Here is a 9,646-nt window from a genome sequence, read left to right as displayed (position 1 = left end):
GATTGATAACCATATTTGAATAATCAAGCAAGAATATTCCAATATCTTGATTCCTTGGTATGTATGCATTTATATATAACTGCTGTTAATAACTCGAACAGTATTTTCAATTGAACTTGCAGAGCAGTTTCTCACATGTTAAAAAACTACCAAAAAATATGTTGTTTGAAAGTCTTAGAAAGTGACTTAGAACTACATCTCTTCACTTAGTCTGATAGCCAATTTTGGATATTTAAATAAACCAATTCATGAAGGTGACCAACTTGTACAATATCAGATAGTCTTCAGCTCATTAAAATTATAATTAAATTCTGTAAATTTACAAGTAATGGATATTAATGGAAATTTCTTTTGCTGATGTACAATATTTAATGTGGGAGATAATCTCAATTGCTATTTCTCTACTTTTGAAAGACAATTTTCAGAAACAAGCTACCTCATAAGCGTGAATAAGATAGGATCCATATAACAATATCTGTTTCTTGTTTTGAAATAGTATTCCTATCACCTATATTATATGATGTTAATCCTAGTAATGATAATACATGACAATTCATACATGAAAAGTACTGATAAAAATTTTGATTCTTACACATTCAGACATCTGATGTTTATGGAATGAGCCAATCTTTCTTACACATTAGACTTCTAGGAAAAAAATACACACACAGAAAAGGGAAAAGAAACTTTGAAATGCAATTTTAGTATTTTTATGAAGCTATATTTTCTAAGGAGGTTAAAACACTGTTATTCTCTTGGACACAGGTAGCATTTAGATGAACGACAACCAATGTGTCTTATAAACAGGAATGTCTATAATAGACCGAGACTTACGTTTTAATAAGTGAATGACTGTTGAGCAGGCAGGAGACTGACTAATCAAGTGGAAATTTCCTCCAAACCTACGTCTACAATCATTCAATTCGTGTTTCGTCCTTCATGAAGGCAAGTGTAAAATTAAAAATCAAAAGTAAATACATAGTGAAGAATGTCCAAAAAGAAATACCAATAAAGTGGTACCTTAAGAAATTAGTAATTAAAATAAAAGTCTAAAAGGAAAATACCAATACTTACTTTTACTGACATGTACCAAATAGAAGTCATCTTTAGCACTATATCTGTTAGAAATTACTTATGAAATTTATCTCCTAGATGGGCATACATGTATCTCTTTTGCACGTGATTAAAAATACTAATTCCTGACTTATGACACATATACACATTTTTTGAACAAAGTGAGTTAAATTTCTTTTAGAACCTGCAGATAAACTTATTCATGCTGGATGCACAGTTGATTTATATTGCTTTCCTCCTATGTGTGATGTCAATATGAGCCACTTTCCCTTAGAAATTCATCCCATCTACCAGTTAGCCGTTATGTGCATTTTCATAATAAAGTCGTTGCCACGAGCGACCGAGTGGTAAAGACGCTGAACACTGGTAGTTCTTTCCGAGGTTGAAATCTCACGAACGCGCTGGCTGCATGGGCGTTTTCTTGGTTTTACCCATGTGTTACGTGTATACGAGCGAGTTTCCCTTAGAAAGTTTTCCACGAAGGCATCCCTCCCTTTAGGCAGACAGCCCTTGTGTGCTTTGTCATAATTAAATTGAATAATCATAATAAAGTCACCACTATACAGCTGTTATAAAACTGTTGCACAAAGGAATTGGGAAATGCTAGCAATATGTTTTGAATATGTGACATGAATATGCTTGATAATTACTAACCTACTGCGTTCACATGCATGTAACAAGTCAAGAATCTTCTGATATTATTTTATTATGTATTGCCAGTATGTATAAAAAACATTTCACCGTAATTCACAAAAATATCACAAGAATTAGTGATTCAGCATTCAGTCCAACACATTTCACAGCATCTAAAACTGCACAGAATTTACACCGTAGTAATGCAATAACATCTGCTAATGCAAGTACGAAACAAGTTAACATTCTATTGTAAGGTACAAATCTTCATTTAATGCTTTAGCCATGTCCACTGAATAAAAAATGTGAATTTCCTTATATAAAAAAAAAAATTAAAGAATTAAAATGTTTATTAAAAAGAAAACATGCATTGCATATAATAGCAGTACTTCTGTTTTAATGATGTGTCATGGTTAATCATAATACATTATATGAATGTATCTTAATAATTGTTGATTCAGTTTTCATAGCTATACTCTTTAAAGCAAAATCTATGCTGCAGTATTATAATGATATTTGAAGTAAATGTGAATCAAGTTTAGATTCTACTATATTAATCAAAAATGTTCATATAAGCTTTATAGATATATATTGCACAGTTATGAATAATAGATATAAAATTCATATTTTACACTGAATAATCATATGAAATACTAATGAAGTATACTAATTTTTACAATGTTTGAAATACAATAATTCTTAATAGTAATTATGTACGTAACAGCATTTTATTCTGTTTACACATCTGTTGTATCTTAATATGTTGTTTTTTGGATGTGTTATCTGAATTTCAGTAGGTAATTTGCCCTAGTCTGCTGTTACAAATCAAGTTTATATTACAGTATACAAAAAAAAAAAGGTTCATATATGCTTCATGTCTTAAAAAATACAATTTTGATTCATATTTTGAAGTAAAGAACACTATGAAATACTGAAAAAGTAGACTGTGTTGTCCACTGTTTGCATACATATACAAGATAAAGCATGTAATGTGTATAATAACATTTGTTTCTGTTTCAAAATTTGCATTTCTTGTAGTAGCAATGTCACTATGAGCCAGATTCACTGGGTAATTCATTTCACCAGCTCTTCGCTGCTGCACACAGGATATGCTTTTGTCGTTGTGAATACATGATATCGATATCCAACTTGATTTGATTATACCTTGCATGTAATAAATAGAATTCATCTTTAGCACTGTATGTCTCGAACAGTTTTAGTGAATTTTATCTCTTAGAACAGTGTGCATTTCTCTTTGATGTTTACACATAGGGTAAATAATGAGAATTGTTTCATTATAAACCTGAGGTTGAACTCACAGAGTCAAGTTTAATTTTTTTGTACAATTATGGGAAAGTATATTAAAGAAACTTATTAAACTTATGCATTTAGTGTAACTTGAAACTTGTACCCTGAATAATCATAATATATTACATGAATACAATTAGGAACTGCTGATTAATTGTTCATTACTAGTATTACGAGCAGGTCCAGCACAAAGAATCTACATAGTACTATTATGAAAACTTCTGAGAAATACTGAATCAAGTTTACATTGTATTATATCAGTCCAAAATGCTTGTATATGCTTTATGTATATCTATGGATTAATATTTGTGAAATTTACTTGTTTCACATTTTAATAAGTACTTTAAATACTGCAAAAGAATAAGAAAATTTCTAAGGTATTCACAAATCCATTTGTAATAAAAAACAGCATGCACTTCATATAATGGCAGTTGTTTATGTTTTGCACTAGTAGCTGTTTTCTAAGATCTGCTTTTTAGTACTATTTAAGTATCTGAATGAACAAGGGAAATTCAGAAGGGATTTCTGTAGTAATGGAGCTTCGATATCATAATGCTATTAGTCCTCTTCCTTATTCTGTGAAATATTTAGGACATAATAATCAGTTGGTGTTTGTGTAATAGGGACTGTATATTGTTAGTGATAATAATAAGTGTCGAATTCATATTTCTAACTTATTAATGATATGAAATACTACAGAAGTACACAAAATTTTTAAAAGTTTAATTACACGAATTCAGAGCAGAAAGCAACATGTTATGTACGTAAAAGCAGTTTTTCTGTGTTTTCAAATCTATATTTTATGTGTGTTGTTTGTTAGGTGTCTTATGTGAGTATAAACCAGTTGTCCATTCGAAATTCATCCCAGTAAGCATTTTCCCCTAGTCTGCCATTATATTTGAAGTTTAGTTTATATTAATGAAAAATGTCCTCAATAATACAACTTTGATTCATATTTTGAAGTGAAGAACGATTTGAAATACTGCAGAACTGGAAGAATTTTTTAAGTGTTTCATACAAATATCGAAGAAAATAGTTGTTTCTCTTTCAAAATACTATGTACTTTAATGTTTAATGTGAATATCAATCAGAATTTCTCTCATGAAGCAGTTGTCCTTTGTTTGCTTTTCCTAATTCATTAAATTAAGCTATTGTATCACTGCTGCACACATGAAATCACAATGACATCCGACTGTTATTTTATTATTAAAAACGTGTGCGAAAAAAAGACGAAAATCGCTAATTTTAAACGCGAAAAATCGCTTAATCAAAATGTAAACAAACCACCCATAACCTTAATTAATGATATTTTCGCATAAATTTCTTTCTTAATTGAAAGGTACATGGCCAAGAACTCGCATTGTACTAAAAAAACGGTCAAAGATAGTTCAGAATAACCCAAAAAAACGCCGAATGCCAAATGTAAACAAACCGTGTAAAATGTTAATTATGCATCTTTTCCAATTTTTTTCTTTATTATGTTAAAGTACTAACTCTGCATAATCACATTTTATGAAAAAGAAGTTAAAACAAATTCAGATTTCAGCAGAAAATAAGAAAATGCGAAATGTAAACAAACCCTGTAAAATGTTAATTATTCATTTTTTCGGCGAATTTTCTTTAATAAGTGAAAGTGAAATGCCCATAAACTGAAATTATAATAAAAATCAGTTTGAAAACAATATAGAATTACGCACAAATTGACTAAATTCATAACTTTAACAAACCACGGAAATTTCCGTACAAAATTATTTTCGCCGTATAGGTTACGGTCGCTCGACCCTCCAGCTCTTGGACGTTGCAGACATTTCTGGACGGTAATGAGATTTTCTTTTCGCCGTATGGGTGACGGTTGCTCGATAGTGCATTTTTTGGACTTAGAAATATTTTCAACTTAGTCAGAATCTCGTACTTCGCATTTTTTGGACTTAGAAATATTTTGAACTTAGTCTGAATCTCGTACTTTGATATTTCTGGACTTGGAAATAATTTGAACTTAGTCTGAATCTCGCACTTCGAAATCTCGTACTTTGATATTTCTGGACTTAGAAATATTTTGGAATTAGTCAGAATCTCGCGCTTTCAAATCTCGTACTTCGCATTTTTTGGACTTAGAAATATTTTCGGCGTTGAAAAACGCGATTTTTCGAAACTTAACCAAATTTTGTAGGAACGTTTTACGAAATGTGTGGACTTAGAAAATATCGAGCTTTTTTCGAAATAAGGCGAAATTTCGAAAATCGTTAATTAATGGTTAATTCGATTTAATTTCACATGTAATCGACTCTTATTTTATTAAAAAAAACATTGTGTGCGAAAAAACGGCGAAAATCGCTCATTTTAAACGCTAAAAATCGCCCAAACAAAATGTAAACAAACCACTCAAAACCTTTATTTTACGTATTTTCCACTAAATTTCTTTCTTATTTATAAGATACAAGGCCACTAAGTAACATTTTACCGAAACACCGGTCAAAAACACTTCAGAAGGACCGAAAAAACAGGCAAATGCCAAATGTAAACAAACCGTGTAAAATGCTAAATATGCATTATTTCGGCAAAATTTATATCATAAGTCAACGGTACGTGCCCATAAACTCAAATTATTTACAAAATTAATTAAAAGCACAACAGAATTACGCACAAATTTACTTAATTCAAAAAGTAAACAAACCATCAAAATCATTAATTTGTAATTTTGTCACCCAATTTTCTACTTTGAATGAACAATATTTAGTCATACGTGAGCACTGTATGTAAAAAGATGATAACAGCAACGCGAAAATCATTGAAAAACACCAAAAACCGAATGTAAACAAACCCCAATCCGCTGTAGTTCGCCTAACGTTGTTGATAATGTTGTACACTGGCCATGTAAAAATGCGTTATTCAGAGTAGTTTCCAACCAAATATCCTTATTCCGCATAAAATGAGCTAAGTAATGCATACAATTACATGAATAAACAAATTTAAATAAAGTTACAAACACACTTTCGTTCGAAGCAAGTCGGCGATCATATATGGAGTACTTTACTTTTGTGGACATCCAATGTTGAATCTCCTTTTCAAGCTAAAACAGGTAATTGAATTGTTTTATACCTTCTACACGAACATGTCGCAATGTAAACAAACCACTTAGTATTTCCACCTAGTTTCATTCTTAATTTAATGCTAAGTAACCAGAACATGAACTTCTACCCAAATTAATTGAAGAAGACTTTAGATTTACACACAAATAGAGTGAACTCAGAATGTAAACAAAGCAACAAAATTACGAAATTACTTTTTGACCGACTTTTCTATCTGAATGAAAGAATACCTACTCTTAATTTAACACTGTAAGTAAAAATATCCTAAAAGCAATGAAAAATAATTAAAAAAATAATTATAAACCAAGTTTAGACAGCCTGAATGTGTAAGCAATATCTAACTCTGATATTCCACATCAATAAATTGCATGCTGAATGAGTTATCCTGCAGATTAATTCATTAGTTTCTCCTTAGTAAAACAGATACATAATATTACAGCTCATCAATGCTTCTTGCTAAAATACTTCACTCATTTGCGTTAACCAGATGTACCTGACAATAGTAATCTTTGTTGTTTGGGTGCAATTGAAGAGTATAAATCAAAATACACAAAACACACTTCAGTTAACGAGGATGAATAGCATTCTTTCAAATGCAAATCAGCAGTACATATTGTTATAGAGTTTAACGATATCGGCTAACTAATACAATACACTTATTCGAATTGCTTCCAGCAAATCATAAAAACATAGTTATTTGGATGAATGAACCACACTCATTAATGTGTATTATTATCAAGAAAAAGGACACTTAACGATACATACCTTTGTAAGTATTTTATTAAGAAAAATAATTTATTACCCAACGAAATTGAATGTAATAATTTTACTGTACACAAAATATGTATTCGAAAGAAAAGTTGCTATTTAGGAACACTAAATAATCAACGATTTATTTCATATTCCTAAGTTATTTTCCGTGTATTATAACTGTTGAAGTACATATGCAAATTACATTTTTGAGTAGACTGTGATAACAATCTTTAAACTTAGGACGGAATGGAATAGGAAATGTATTTCAATGCAAGAATCGTTTCATGCAGACTGAAACTGAAGTTCAGTGATCAACTCATTTGAAAATGCTATAGAATTCTTGATAGATTTGAAAGTGATACCACGAAATTTGAGATTGACTTAATTATACATATCAAAACACATGTCACATGAAGTTGTTACAACTATCATGGCTACAACGTGCAGGTTACCAATTAATTATTCATAGCAGGGAATATTAATATAAAGATTTAATATGGATATCTCATACAAGCTGGAAAACATGGCATTACTATGAGAATTGCACACATATAACTGAGTGAAAAGGGAATTTCCCCGCCTAGTTGGCAGTTAAAAAAAAAAAAAAATGAATAATTACAAACAGTCCAATCAGATGCGTCGCTCGACTTCGCTAAGCCGTTACGTAATCGTCTGTATGCAGCAGCCGTCTCCAACAAAGTAGATAAGTTAAATGAAAATCAAATTATATCTCACGTCTTAAAAAAAATGCCTCAGTGCATACGAAGATTATGTTGAAACATTATAATAATAGGCTGATTATATACGTATTAATATAATTGTGAACATTGTGATTACAAATTGAGATAAAAATCGTGCAATTATGATATTTATTCATCGGCTCATACGTCAACTGTTTTTGAATGACAGAGCACACCTGCATTGCACATTTTCATGGTCTTCTTCACTCGGATTAGATTTAATAGACCGTTGCAGTTCTGAAAGTTGGTATTTTTAGACATGTTTCCTGCGTTTATGTTTTGTTGTAGTCGTAATTTTAAAATAATGCGTAAACTTTGAAGATATTGCAGGTGATCGAAGTTGAATTACCAGTATTCAGCTCCTTTACCCGTCGCCAGGTGATATTCGTCTTATATGCATATGAATTACAAGGAACTGTTAGTTAGACAGACCGTAGTATGGGAAAGAACTTTTTATAAGGCACCATGTTTCAAAATGAAAGCAACAGTGGAGCAACAATTGCATTATGTGATGCACACTGAAATGGATATATAACATATCAGTTATTAAATGTGAACAGAAAAACTCTTGACTTAAAAAATAATTAAATGGTCTTCTTATGAATGTTTCTGAATCGACTTTTCCACTCATAAGATAACAATTTAATTACACTGCATTGTTGTAGGATAAATAAAATCTTTGATTGTTGACGAAATGTTTTATTTTGAACATTATAAAATTGTTGCTTTTGCATCTTATTATGCATGTTCATGGCAGCTTTTGGAAACAATATGTGAGGTGTTTTCTACAAGGACTGTTCACTGTTATACATAAACCACAATCTGACTCTCTTCTGACTACTGTTGTATCCTGTATTACAGTATTGTGTAATTTTTTTTGGAGCTGTATGTGTTTTTAATCGTTAATAAGCAGTGTTGATATGTAATCGAATTGAATCTCATTGATATATCATTGTAATAATCTGCACTTTACGGCATAACTTTAATTCATTTGGATTTTTATAAATCAACAAACACACACTGTTTAGAATATGATAGGAATCTGAATTTGAAACCGAATAATGTTTCTTTAATTATATTGTGTTAACCAATTTCAAATTAATAATTTAATATACGACAGCTAGGTAAAGACGTTATATGAATTCATTAAAGAATTTTTGGCTTAGTTCATTAGATAATTTTTTTTATCAATCAGTCAGTCATAGTGTCTGCACATACAGCAGAATGCATGATATAAAAATTATGAATTGTACAAATTAATAAAGGAAAAAACTGTCACTTGCTGCAGAATACGTAAAATAAGATTTGATTTTGAGCCCTTTTTTTGATTTGTTGAAACTTTATTTCATTACATAGTTCTTATACATTACAGAATTCACAACTTTAAGACACGATCAGTTAATCATCTGAATTATAAATTATAATCAGAAAACAAATGCATTGCATTTACTTTAAGTACATCACACACTCACAATCCATTTTGGATACAGAATTAAAGAAATATTGTAAGGTGAATTGCTTGTATTTCATATTTCTGTCATCAGCTGTAAAGTATGGTATGACACATTTTAGTCGATAGCTTTGAAAAGGAAAGGAACTGTCAGAGTAACTCCTGTTCGACAATTTTTAATAAATTTGATGTGTTTCAGAAATTGATTGGGTAGCTTAATTTTGTGATATACCTGTAATAAGTGGAATATTTTGGAAAAAGTTTTTTTCCAACGTGTCGATTTTAGGCAGTGTACTGTTCATGCAAGCTATGAATCTCTGAATTCAATGATTTTAAGTTTGCTTATATATTTTTAAATCACACTATGTGCATAACAGTAAATATTAACACATCTCCAGTTGAAAATTACGTGGAATTGAAGAACCAGATCTTTTGTTTGATGTTTAAGTGCAATTTTCTTGTTTGCTGTGAGGCAATCTGCATGTTGTCGTCATGTCTTAATTGACTTTACATGTTGAATTTAAATCTTTTTTAGTGAAATAGAAAAGAGTACACATAGTTTTAGTTTATTGATGAGCTTGGTGTGTTAAATCAGAGGT

The sequence above is a fragment of the Stegodyphus dumicola genome, chromosome 2, assembly GCF_044657685.1.
Source record: "Stegodyphus dumicola isolate Sdum_Otavi_A_Nest chromosome 2, ASM4465768v1".
In the NCBI taxonomy this organism is placed as follows: domain Eukaryota; kingdom Metazoa; phylum Arthropoda; class Arachnida; order Araneae; family Eresidae; genus Stegodyphus; species Stegodyphus dumicola.
Note: the sequence above shows the minus strand (reverse complement) of the source record.